We start from the raw sequence: 12622 nt of genomic DNA, 5'->3' as shown, positions 1-12622 counted from the left end.
AAACAGATGCTAAGGGTGCATTTGCAAATTACTTATCTTAGCCAAGAGGGTCTAGAATTCTTATCTTCTGAAATGCAAAAGATGCTGTGCCACCTCCAAGATTTACTAGGTTCCTTTGCAAATGCCAACCAGGACCGATTCCGCTTCGTTTCCGATATCGGCAAGTGCATCTGGGATGGCATGGGCACAGGCAAGGCTGACTGCTTAATTCTGACCATAGATAACAGCCACTTCACGAAGTGCACAATGTGGACAACAGGAGGGGGGATATTGTTGCATCCCTCCCCTCCCCCTCCCAATGAAGTGTCAGATTTTTCATAGAACTAAGTTAGGCCCTTTGAGACTAAGATGCAGAGTCAGACCCACAGAATCGCAGTGGTCCTGGACCATAAACGCAAGCCTTTGAGGAAGTGGGAGTCAGACCAGGTATTGATTTCTAAAAAAGACAGGAGTTGTATCCTGCAAACAGAACCAACCTTCTCCGTTGCTGGAACTAAGATGGACATTTTGCTCCTCCCACAACTGTTGTGTTTTCCCTCCTGGGCAGAAACGGCGGCCTGTGTCCTGGGGCAGGCTTTGGGAGCCATCTCTTCTACACTGCCACTGTCCTGGGAATTCCACCCCCAAAGACCCTGGCCTTTCCACAGAATGTCCTGAATGGTTTCCGGCTTCACAAAGAAAGTGAAAACACGCATCCTTCTGTTCTTAATGCTCCATTTACCATGAATACCTCAATATCCTGAAAAATACATTTTCCAGAGCTGGGAGGTACATTTTCCCAAAGTGCTGACCATTGCCCTTTTTTAGGCTGACATCTCACAGGCAGAAAAAAGTGCAATGCAGTGGGGTGAGTTGTCCCTGGCCTGAGATTTCACAGTGCTGAAAGGTGTGGATGGAAAGAGGTTGTTCATCCCCAAGCATTTCTTGATGTACAATGCTTTCCATTTCTTTTATATTTGTAGGAGATATTTGGCTACAAAACCCAGGGCTTCCGGAAGGCCCTGTGCATTGCCAGGTACATCCTGTCCTGCAGAGCCCTCCTGCTGCTGTTTTACTGGAAGCCGGAGTGGGACGTGTGGGCAAACTGCGTCCCGTGTGGCTTGGAAGAGGCGGATGTGGTGTTGCTCAGAACCACTGTAAGAGAACATTTGTTGTCATTGCTACTGTAAATGGCATCCTGAAATATTATTAGTGGGGAAAAGAGAACACCAGTGGAGCTAAGATCTCCCACAATAACAGGGCCTTATGCTCACAGTACGTCTCCATGTTAGTACCATGCTGAAAATTTCATCCACATTTCATAGAATCATAGAATAGTAGGGTTGGAAGGGGCCTACAAGGCCATCGAGTCCAACCCCCTGCTCAATGCAGGAATCCAAGAATTTTTTTCAGCCATTCTCATTCAGCTTGATAGAAAAGAAATTGCTTTTGGGAAAATATTCCCAGGGGAAGAACATTTCAGAGAAATTCTCTTGGGTTGGTTCTGGGGTTCTTGTGCTTACCTTACTTAGGACGTGGCCAAGGAGTGTGCGCAAGTCTTGTCTTCCATTGTACAATAATCTCTCCAGCAGCCTGCAGCCATCTCAGTTTCCCACACTTCAATTAAAGCTCTGGGTAAGATGTCATCAGGTTATTCCTCCCATAGGGTCTTTTCAGATCAGGAAGCGCTGATAGCCTAAGAGGCTGCAGAGCAATGGAGAGATGTATAATAAACACAGCACCCTCAGCCACCTTGCAGTGATTAGGTAAGCTCAAAAACACCACCAAAAGAAATTCAAAATAAATTATAAAGTTCCCTGACAATGAGGCAGAAAATTGGAAGCCTCTTTCATAAGGAGGAACAAATGTTTAGGAAATTGGAGGACAGATTTTGGCACAGCACGAGCTCCACGTCTTCCCTGGAGCTAGACACAACATTGCCCCCTCATACCTCTACAGGGTTTTCAGGGAAGGAGCAGTATTCTCTCATCTGCATTAGAGACAAGATGTATCCACAGTCACCCTGCAGAAATGTAACATTTGGAAGATGTAATGGAACCAATTCCCTAGGGAGGTGGTGGGCTCTCCCACACTGGAGGCATTCAGGACGAGGCTGGACAGCCTTCTGTCAGGGATGCTCTGACTTGGATTCCTGCACTGAGCAGGGGGTTGGACTCGATGGTCTTGCAGGCCCCGTCGAACCCTACTGTTCTATGATCCTATGATTCTATGACCCTGGGGAAGGAGCCAAATCCTGACGAATGGCAACCAGAGCTGAGCCAAAATTTCCCAGACAACACTTTTATCAGATTTTTCTTGCCCCCTGCTTTGCAGAATTGTTGGCCGCTCTGCAGAGTTTCCTCCAAATTTTCTTCACCATGTTTTTTTGTGTGTGTGTGGGGGGGGTGACTGCCTTCCTAGAAGATGCTAGGGCATTATGGAGGATGCACCATGGGGGCCGGGCTGCCAAAAGAGTTGTTGCTGTTGCTACTTGCAGTGGCAGTGCAAAAGACAAAAACCCTGAAAGAAAAAGAAAGAAGCTCTGCTAAAACTCTTTCCAATGAGGTGCCCCACCTGGGAGAAACGGTTGGGGAATTTCGCCTCCCCCTGAACAAATTTGGTGAAATAGTCCACAAGTAGGACGGAGAGTTCATAGAATCATAGAATGATAGAATAGTAGGGTTGGAAGGGGCCTACAAGGCCATCGAGTCCAACCCCCTGCTCAATGCAGGAATCCAAGTCAGAGCATCCCTGACAGGTGGCTGTCCAGCCTCGTCTTGAACGCCTCCAGTGTGGGAGAGCCCACCACCTCCCCAGGTCATTGGTTCCATTGTCGTATTGCTCTTACAGTCAGGAAGTTTTTCCTGATGTTCAGCCGGAATCTGGCTTCCTGTCACTTGAGCCCATTATTCCCTGTCTTGCACTCTGGGATGATGGAGAAGAGATGCTGACCTTCCTCTCTGTGACAACCTTTCAAGTACTTAAAGAGCGCTATCATATCTCCCCTCAGTCTTCTCTTCTCCAGGCTAAACATGCCCAGTTCTTTCAGTCTCTCCTCACAGGGCTTTGTTTCCAGTCCCCTGATCATCTTTGTTGCCCTCCTCTGAACCCTCTCCAGTTTGTCTGCATCCTTCTGAAAGTGTGGTGCCCAGAACTGGACACAGTAGTCCAGATGAGGCCTAACCAGTGCTGAGTAGAGGGGAACTAGTACTTCCCGGGATTTGGAAGCTATGCTTCTATGAATGCAGCCCAAAAGAGCATTGGCCTTTTTTGCAGCCACATCACATTGTTGGCTCATATTCAGTTTGTGATGGACAACAATTCCAAGATCCTTCTCGCTTGTAGTGTTGTTGAGCCACATATCCCCCAATTTGTAACTGTGCATTTGGTTTCTTTTTCCTAGGTGCAGAACATGGCCATTATCCCTATTAAATGTCATTCTGTTGTTTTCTGCCCAGCGCTCCAGTCTACCCAGATCACTTTGAATTTTGTTTCTGTCTTCCAAAGTATTAGTTATCCTGCCCAATTTTGTGTCATCTGCAAATTTGATCAGCATTCCCTGCACCTCCTCCTCCAAGTTATTCATAAAAATGTGGAAGAGCCCTGGGCCCAGGACTGAGTCCTGAGGTACCCCACTCGTTACCTCTCCCCAGTTTGAGAAGGTCCCATTGATAAGCGCTCTTTGAGTCCGATTCTGTAGCCAACTGTGGATCCACCGGAGCGTTGTTTCGTCTAGCCCACTTTGAGCTGGTTTGCTCATCAGGAGATCATGGGGCACTTTGTCGAAAGCGTTGCTGAAGTCGAGGTATATGATGTCTACAGCATTCCCACGGTTCACAAGGGGGGTTACTTGATCAAAAAATGAGATCAGATTCGTCTGGCAGTTTGGTGAGGCCATTTGCACACATTTGCATTTGGGGTGGGTTAGGGTATTTTTTAAAAACAAAATTTATGGTAAAATTTTATTGTTTTAAATTGTTTTATGGTGGGTTGTACATCGCCCAGAGTGGCTGGGTGACCAGTCAGATGGGCGATTAATAAATTTAATAAATAAAATAAATAAAAGCTCTGCTGCATACATCAGTTGCTGGGGAACGTGAGTGGGAGGCTGCTGCTGCCCTCCCGTGCTGCCTGCGCATTTCCCGTGGGCAGGTGGTTGGCCACTGGGTGAACAGAATGCTGGACTAGGTAGCGGTTCAGGCAGTCTCCAGGGGCACCCCATACTGCCACGCTTTGCGTAACGGCCCGCCAGTGTAAATTCGGTCCTGTTTAACCTCAGAACCCGCACCAAATGGGTCCGAAGCACCCCAGTGGGTAACCAGGCTAATCCCAACAGGTAAACATCACCACAGAACATCACTACAGACAAGACTGTAACTTGAAACCATATGTATGGCTTTGTTGCTGAAAATTCAGGAGAAATACAAAACAAAGAACATAGCGTGGTGGTTATATGAGCGTTAGAAATTCTCTGTCCAATTACAGGGAAAGAGAATGCAACAAAAACAGAAGATAAATCAAAAGAATTGCACTTGCCAAAGCTGGTACTATGAACTTGGCCAATAAGATAATGGCTTGAGCTTCTAGCATCATTATGACTCCTCTTTCCAACTTACTCCTGTTTACTACTTGCAGTTCAAAGCTAAATGAAAACAATTCAACCTATGTTTTCAATTGTTTTCAGCCCGTGGCCGCCTCCTGCTTCTTACTTGAATACAAAAACTTATGCTGAAGCATTGCTAAGTTCCTCTAGGCATAGGAAGAGTAGAGGAAGGAGTTGGAGTGAACCGAAAACTCAAGACTTGGGAATAATTCCAGTTGTCACTTTTGAAGACGGGATTCCAGATCCCCTCCTCAGATGTAACCTGCAAGTCTCAAGCTTAGAAAACACTCCAAGTCCCAAACCCAGAAATCATTCTAAGTCCCAAAGTCTAAGAGTCTGAAAAGGTCCATAGTTACCCAAGTCCGTGGGTCTGGTGGCACGGCAGAAAGAGTGAAGTGGAGCAGCACAGGAGCAAAAAACACCACCCCGGAGCTCCCATTCCCTGGGCTTTTATACCCCTGCTCTGGTCAAAGGTGGGGCCCAAGGAGCAATGAGACAATCAGCCTCCAATAGGAAATGGGGTGCACGTGGTTAGAGCATTTGCTCACCAATCAGAAACCAGGTGTCCCATCTATCTCCCACGATTTCATGTGTCTGGGGAACGTGTCTGGCGCCATTACAAACGGGCTACTTTGAAATGTCCCAGCATATGACCCACGTCTGCCATCTGGGCATGCTATCTTGATTGACGCATTGCTCTTCGGTATATCTGCTTTGAACTCCCGGTCATCCTTGGCCATTTTTGGTCATATCTACCCAAACGCCGCCTCCTAGTTGTCGCTCATGCTCAGGGCTACACTTCCCCGCCCAACTCGCATCGAGGAGGGACATCCTCTTGTCAGCAGGTGTGCGCCACGAGATGTCAAAACGGTACTTTTCCTCCTCTCCGTAGGCATCTGAGCATGCTCAGCTCTGCTGTCCATCTCACTCAGACACTGCCAGCACGTGGCCTTGAGCAAGCTCTGTGAAGCCGCTTGTAAAGACAGCTGCATTTTTTTCCTTCTTCAAAGACAGTCCTGAAAAATCTCAGAGTCTCAGTTAGTGAAATAACATCATTTAGCATAGAATCGAACTTCACGGTCTTCTCGCCCAGGGGTCACGAGTCTGGAATATAAAGCTGATTATGAGTCTGGGGTCTTCTAGGGGCTCTTCTTGTGGGCCTCTCCCAGATTAAATCAGTCATCTTTACTCTTTGTTAACCCTTTTCAGTACCAGATTAACAGCCAGAGTGCAGCATTAGGGCCTGGGTGCCTCTCCGGGGAGGCCGCCTGCCCGATCTCTCCCCTGTGGGGGTCTGCAGAATGGGAGTTCAAGTGGGCAGCTTCTCCCCAGGGCCAGCTTGGTTGCTTTGTGTGGCTGATGCGGCCCTCCGGGGAGGCCGTTCAGCCACCCAATCTCTTGTTTAAGGGACTATCCCAGAGCCAGAGATCAGGCGGGCGGGTGAACAGCCTCTCCAGAGAGCCCCCCCACCTGATCTCTCGCTTTGAGAGAGGTCTCAGAGCCAGAGTTGGCGGGCGGGGGGGAGGTGGCTGCCCCTCCAAGGAGCCCTGCTAGCCACTCTCCTGCTGTAGCATTTGCTGCAGCGGGTGAGCAGGACCGGTGTGGTTGCGGCAATGCCCTCAGGAGCCCTCCCAGCGGGGCGGGGGGGGTGTCGCCACCTGAGCAGAGGATTCGCCCGCCTCATGGAATGCCAGCCCTGCTGGTAGCTGATGGCGGATAAGGAGCCCCTGCATGTTGGCACATTGTCCCTTCTGGCTTCTCTTTGTCTGAGGCCAGTTTGCTACGCGCATGAGGTCATGCTGCAGAGGGGGAGGGGGGCTGAACCTGGGCTGGACAGCCTGAGCTGGGGAAGCACGCTACGTGGAGCTGGAAGAGAGGGGATTTCACGTTCCTAAGAGAGTATTTGGCTCTGGGGCGACCAAATGCATATTGCTTTACATCTGGCACCACCTTTCTGCTTGCTTTTGTACCCCATCACACCTGGGGAGGAGCAGTGGCTCAGTGGAAGAGCCCCTGCTTTGCATGCGGAAGGCCCCAGGTTCGATCCCCGGCATCTCCAAATAGGGCAGGAAAAACTCCTGCCTCAAACCCTGGAGAGCCGCTGCTGCCAGTCTGTGTTGACAAGACTGAGCTCGACGGACCCAGGGTCTGAGTCGGTAGAAGGCAGTTTCCTATGTTCCTGCCCTACCTGAACATTCGCACATAAATAAATCATTATGTTGTTGTCGTTCAGTCATGTCCGACACTTCGTGACCCCATGGACAACAGCACGCCAGGCCTTCCTGTCCTCTGCTATCTCCCGGAGTGTGCTCAGGTTCATATTCATTGCATCGGTGATGCTATCTAGCCATCTCATCCTCTGCCATCCCCTTCTCCTGTTGCCTTCAATCTTTCCCAGCATCAGGGTCTTTTCCAGGGAGTTTTCTCTTCGCATTAGGTGGCCAAAATATTGGAGCTTCAGCTTCAGTATCTGTCCTTCCAATGAGCAGTCAGGGTTGATTTCCTTTAGGATTGACTGATTTGACCTCCTTGCAGTCCAGGGCACTCGTAAGAGTCTTCTCCAGCACCACAGTTCGAAAGCATCAATCCTTCGACGCTCAGCCTTCCTTATAGTCCAGCTCTCACAGCCATACATTACTACTGGGAAAACCATAGCTTTGATTAGACGGACCTTTGTCGGCAAGGTGATGTCTCTGCTTCTGACTATGCTGTCTAGGTGTGCCATAGCTTTCCTCCCAAGGAGCAAGCGTCTTTTAATTGCATGGCTACAGTCACCGTCTGTGGTGATCTTGGAGCCCAAGAAAATACAATCTGTCACTGCTTCCATTTCTTCCCCTTCTGTATGCCAGGAAGTGATGGGGCCAGATGCCACGATCTTAGTTTTTTTAAAGTTGAGTTTCAAACCAGCTTTTGCACTCTCCACTTTCACTCTCAACAAGAGGCCCTTTAGATCCTCTTCACTTTCTGCCATTAGAGTGGTATTGCCTGCGTATCTGAGGTTGTTGATGATTCTCCCGGCAATCTTAATTCCGACCTGTGATTCATCCAACCCAGCGTTTGTCATGATGTACTCTGCATATACATTAAATAAGCAGGGTGAAAATATGCAGCCTTGTCATACTCCTTTCCCAATTTTGAACCAATCAATTGTTCCATGTCCGGTTCTTACTGTTGCTTCTTGACCCTCATACAGGTTTCTCAGGAGACAGGTAAGGTGGTCTGGTACTCCCATCTCTTTCAGAATTTCCCACAGTTTGTTGTGATCCACACAATCAAAGGCTTTAGCGTAGTCAATGAAGCAGAAATAGACGTTTTTCTGGAATTCTCTTGCTTTCTCCATGATCCAGCGAATGTTGGCGATTTGATCTCTAGTTCCTCTGCCTCTTCGAAATCCCGCTTGTACTTCTGGTAGTTCTCGGTTCACATGCTGCTGAAGCCTAGCTTGTAGGATTTTGAGCATCACCTTGCTGGCATGTGAAATGAGCACAATTGTGCGGTAGTCTGAACACTCTTTGGCGTTGCCCTTCTTTGGAATTGGAATGTAAACTGACCTTTTCCAGTCTTGTGGCCACTGTTGAGTGTTCCAAATTTGTTGGCATATTGAGTGCAGCACTTTAACAGCATCATCTTTTAGGATCTTAAATAGCTCAGCTGGAAGACTGTCATCTCCGCTAGCTTTGTTGTTACTAATGCTTCCTAAGGCCCACTTGACTTCACTCTCTAGGATGTCCGGCTCCAGTTCAGTGACCGCACTATCATGTCTATCAGGGACATTAAGATCTTTCCTGTATAGTTCTTGTGTATTCTTTCCTGTGTATTCTTTCCACCTCTTCTTAATCTCATCTGCTTCTGTTAGGTCCCTGCCTTCTTTGTCCTTTATCATGCCCGTCTTTGCACAAAACGTTCCCTTGAGATCTCCGATTTTCTTGAAGAGATCTCTAGTCTTTCCCATTCTGTTGTTTTCCTCGATGTCTTTGCATTGTTCATTTAAGAAGGCCTTCTTGTCTCTCCTTGCTATTCTCTGGAACTCTGCATTCAGTTGGATATATCTTCCCCTTTCTCCCTTGCTTTTCACTTCCCTTCTTTCCTCAGCTACTTGGAAAGCCTCCTCAGACAGCCACTTGGCTTTCTTGCATTTCTTTTTCTTTGGGATGGATTTCGTTGCTGCCTCCTGAACAATGTTACGGACCTCCGTCCATCGTTCCTCAGGCACTCTGTCTATCAGGTCTAATCCCTGAAATCTATTCCTCACCTCCACTGTATATTCATAAGGGATATGATTGAGGTCATACCTGAATGGTTTAGTGGTTTTCCCTACGTTCTTCAATTTAAGCCGAAATTTTGCAACAAGAAGCTCATGATCTGAGCCACAGTCAGCTCCAGGTCTTGTTTTTACTGACTGTATAGCCCTTCTTCATCTTTGGCTGCAAAGGACATAATCAATCTTATTTTGATATTGACCATCTGGTGATGTCCATGTGTAGAGTCACCTCTTGTGCTGTTGGAAAAGAGTGTTTGCTATGATCAGCGTGTTCTCTTGGCAAAACTCTATTAGCCTTTGTCCTGCTTCATTTTGTACACCAAGGCCATGCTTGCCTGTTATCCCAGTGATTTCTTGACTTCCTACTTTAGCATTCCAATCCCCTATGATGAAGAGGACATCTTTTCTTGGTGTTAGTTCTAGAAGGTGTGGTAGGTCTTCATAGAACCGATCAACCTCAGCTTCTTCGGCCTCAGTGGTTGGGGCGTTGACTTGAATTACGGTGAAGTTGAATGGTTTGCCTTGGATTCATACTGAGATCATTCTATCATTTTTGAGATTGTACCCCAGTACTGCTTTTCCCACCCTTTTGTTGACTATGAGTGCTACTCCATTTCTTCTAAGGGATTCTTGCCCACAGTAGTAGATATAATGGTCACCTGAATTAAATTCGCCCATGCTTGTCCATTTTAGTTCACTGATTCCCAAGATGTCGATGTTCAATCTTGCCATCTCATGTTTGACCACCTCCAGCTTAAAAAATTCAAAGGGATCTTGATAGGCTGGAGCACTGGGCAGAAAACAATAGAATAACATTTAATAGGGATAAATGCCAAGTTCTGCACCGAGGAAAAAGAAACCAAATGCACAGTTCCAAGATGGGGGATACGTGGCTCAACAACACTACAAGCGAGAAGGATCTTGGAATTGTTGTTGATCACAAGCTGTATATGAGCCAACAATGTGATGTGGCTGCAAAAAAGGCAAATGCTCTTTTGGGCTACATTTATAGAAGCACAGCTATTAAATCCCTGGAAGTCCTAGTTCCCCTCAGCACTGGTTAGGCCTCATCTGGACTATTGTGTCCAGTTCTGGGCACCACACTTTCAGAAGGATGCAGACAAACTGGAGAGGGTTCAGAGGAGGGCAACAAAGATGATCAGAGGACTGGAAACAAAGCCCTGTGAGGAGAGACTGAAAGAACTGGGCATGTTTAGACTTGAGAAGAGAAGACTGAGGGGAGGTATGATAGTGCCCTTCAAGTACTTGAAAGGTTGTCCCAGAGAGGAAGGCCAGGATCTCTTCTCCATCATCCCAGAGTGCAGGACACGGAATAATGGGCTCAAGTTTCAGGAAGCCAGATTCCAGCTGAAGATCAGGAAAAACTTCCTGACTGTTAGAGCAATACGACAATGGAACCAATTACCTGGGGAGGTGGTGGGCTCTCCCACACTGGAGGCATTCAGGACGAGGCTGGACAGCCATCTGTCAGGGATGCTCTGACCTGGATTCCTGCATTGAGCATGGGGCTGGACTCGATGGCCTTGTAGGCCCCTTCCAACCCTACTGTTCTTTGATTCCATGACATGGCAGGTGGCGCATCTTCCCTTTTTCTGCTACAGAAGTAGGGGTGGGGGACCCCCTCAGCCACCTCATCTTCAAAGTCAAGCCCACCTCCCCACTCGACGCTCCTTCTATTTTGCCTGTTCCTGAAATGCCAAAAAAAGTATAGGCTGAATATTTCAGCCTAGAACTAGCTGGAACTGAAAACGAAGGTTTTTTTTCCCTCATTGGAAAGGACTCAGTACACATCAACATTAAACAAGAGGGAATGAGGAGAAGAATTAGAGGCTGGATACTTCCTTCCGTTTTTTGCATAGTATTCCTACTTCAGGCTAGTTGTTTAAAGGGTAACACCTCTTCATACAATTGTTTGCATTTCTAATTAAAAGGTAAAGGTCGCATTTCAATTGGCTGCAGAAGATCCTGTTACGCAAATGCTCAGTGTGTTTTACAAGTTGAATCTATGCATGTGTTTTGTCAGAAGTAAGCAGCAATGAGTTCAGTGGCGCTTCCTTGCAATTAAGTAGGTATATTTATTTATTTATTTATTTATTGCATTTATACCCTGCCTTTCTCCCTCTCGCAAGGAACTCAAGGCGGCTTACATTATCCTCCTCCTCACTAGGTATACATAGCATTGCAGTCTTCCGTTGCTTCCAGGCAAGGCTTTCGTAGCGCTGTCACCCTGCCTTGTTCACGTAATCTTATGGGAGGGTCTAGACCTTGTCATCTTCCATTTATAACCCTCCTGTGTTTTCCCATCACTTCTTCCATCTTTGGTCTTACCACAAAAGATCTGGTCAGGAAGGAAAGAGAGAACAGCTGCACAGTGTCTTTGGACTAGTAGCACTAGGAGCTTCTCTGCATGCAGTTGGAACGGTGGTGCAATGGTACAGTTTAAAATGCAGGCACTCATTCTGACGGTCCCTCACACACACACACACACACACACACGGAGAATCCAAAACCTTCAAGCACCTCTGTTGATCCATTTCAACAAACCAGTTCTGACCGTTTTCATCTCCGCCAGGAGCAGGTCTTTTGCAAAGCGGATGGGTCTTCATGGCCATTCAAGACCAAGCCACCCAAATGGCTTTGCATTACAACAGGGAACAATATATTGTTGCTGGGAAAATGCACTTTCCCTCAGCTACTGTGAGGATTGCAGCTGAGCTCAGAGGGCACAGGGAGGTCTGAAGGGGGCAGCAGATGACCTCAGCATCCCTGCTAACCAAAAAGTGCCAGCCCTGGCTCCACTGCCCCAGTGCTTGGGAACAGCTGGGACTTAGGAGGGTTTTATAATAGAACTGCAGCAAATTTCTCCCACTCACCCCCATTTTAAACAGAACCTTTTACTTCTTTTTTAAATAAACCTTCTTGGGTTTATGCAAGAGTTTACAAACTCTTACAACCCATCTAAATAAGTTTTGTCTCTTGCCAAGTTCTGGACCATATAATTTGTCATGGAGGCTGTTGAAGGAGGAAAGAAATCCTAGTTCTGAGGGCTTTGAATGAAAGAGCTGACATGCCAAAAGTCTGATTGCATCATGAATTCTGATTTAAAACCAAACTCCAGTGTAGCTTTCCAAACCCCACAAGCCGAGACCTTCAGTGACCCACTGGGAAAAAGCTGTGCTTGACAAGTAGGCTGGAGCTTGGGAAGGCTTGTGCCACAGAAGAGTTTAGCCTTTGAAGGTTCCATGGGGCACCTCCTCGAAAGACAGGTCATTCCTCCCTCAGTTTTGCAGTAGATTTTTGTAGAAAGACATTTACACTAGGGCACCTTACTGGACAAATTCCAGTTTCCCCACATTTTGTGGTTGTACCAGGAAACAGCAGTGTCAGGCTCTGCCAGGGGCAGTCCCCCCCCCCCACTGCTCAGTGTTCTTGCTGCTCAGCTCCCACCGGATGCAGGCGTTGCTGGGTGTCAGATGGGGGTTCTAGCCATAGTTTGCTGCTTCCCTGCTTCAGAGAGCCAGTGTGGAAAGATCTGGAGCAGGCGCCACGATTTCTCTGGGGCAGTAGCCATGGGATAGAGCGGCTTTCTCAAAGGTGCTCTCCTGCCTTACTCCTTGATAGTGAATATACAATGGACATGCAGCAGAATTTCGTCCCATCTGAATTGATATTATGAACAGAAAAAAAGTCGCTCTGGGAGGAATACGCTGCTGTTTGAGTGAGCAGGGGCAGCGCAAACTCAGTGAAGCAGGGAGGAG

General features: G+C 47.5%; 1 pseudogene; it reads left to right on the top strand.

The window, feature by feature from the left end:
* Positions 1-348: 348 nt before the first annotated feature.
* Positions 349-12622, top strand: part of LOC146351804 (putative cation-transporting ATPase 13A4) — a 29143-nt pseudogene continuing 16869 nt past the window's right edge.

This window comes from Heloderma suspectum, chromosome 3 (genome assembly GCF_057233095.1).
Source record: "Heloderma suspectum isolate Gila_16-S chromosome 3, 16-S_ref, whole genome shotgun sequence".
NCBI classification, from domain to species: Eukaryota; Metazoa; Chordata; class Lepidosauria; order Squamata; family Helodermatidae; genus Heloderma; species Heloderma suspectum.
Note: the sequence above shows the minus strand (reverse complement) of the source record. Positions and strands in the feature narration are given on the sequence as shown.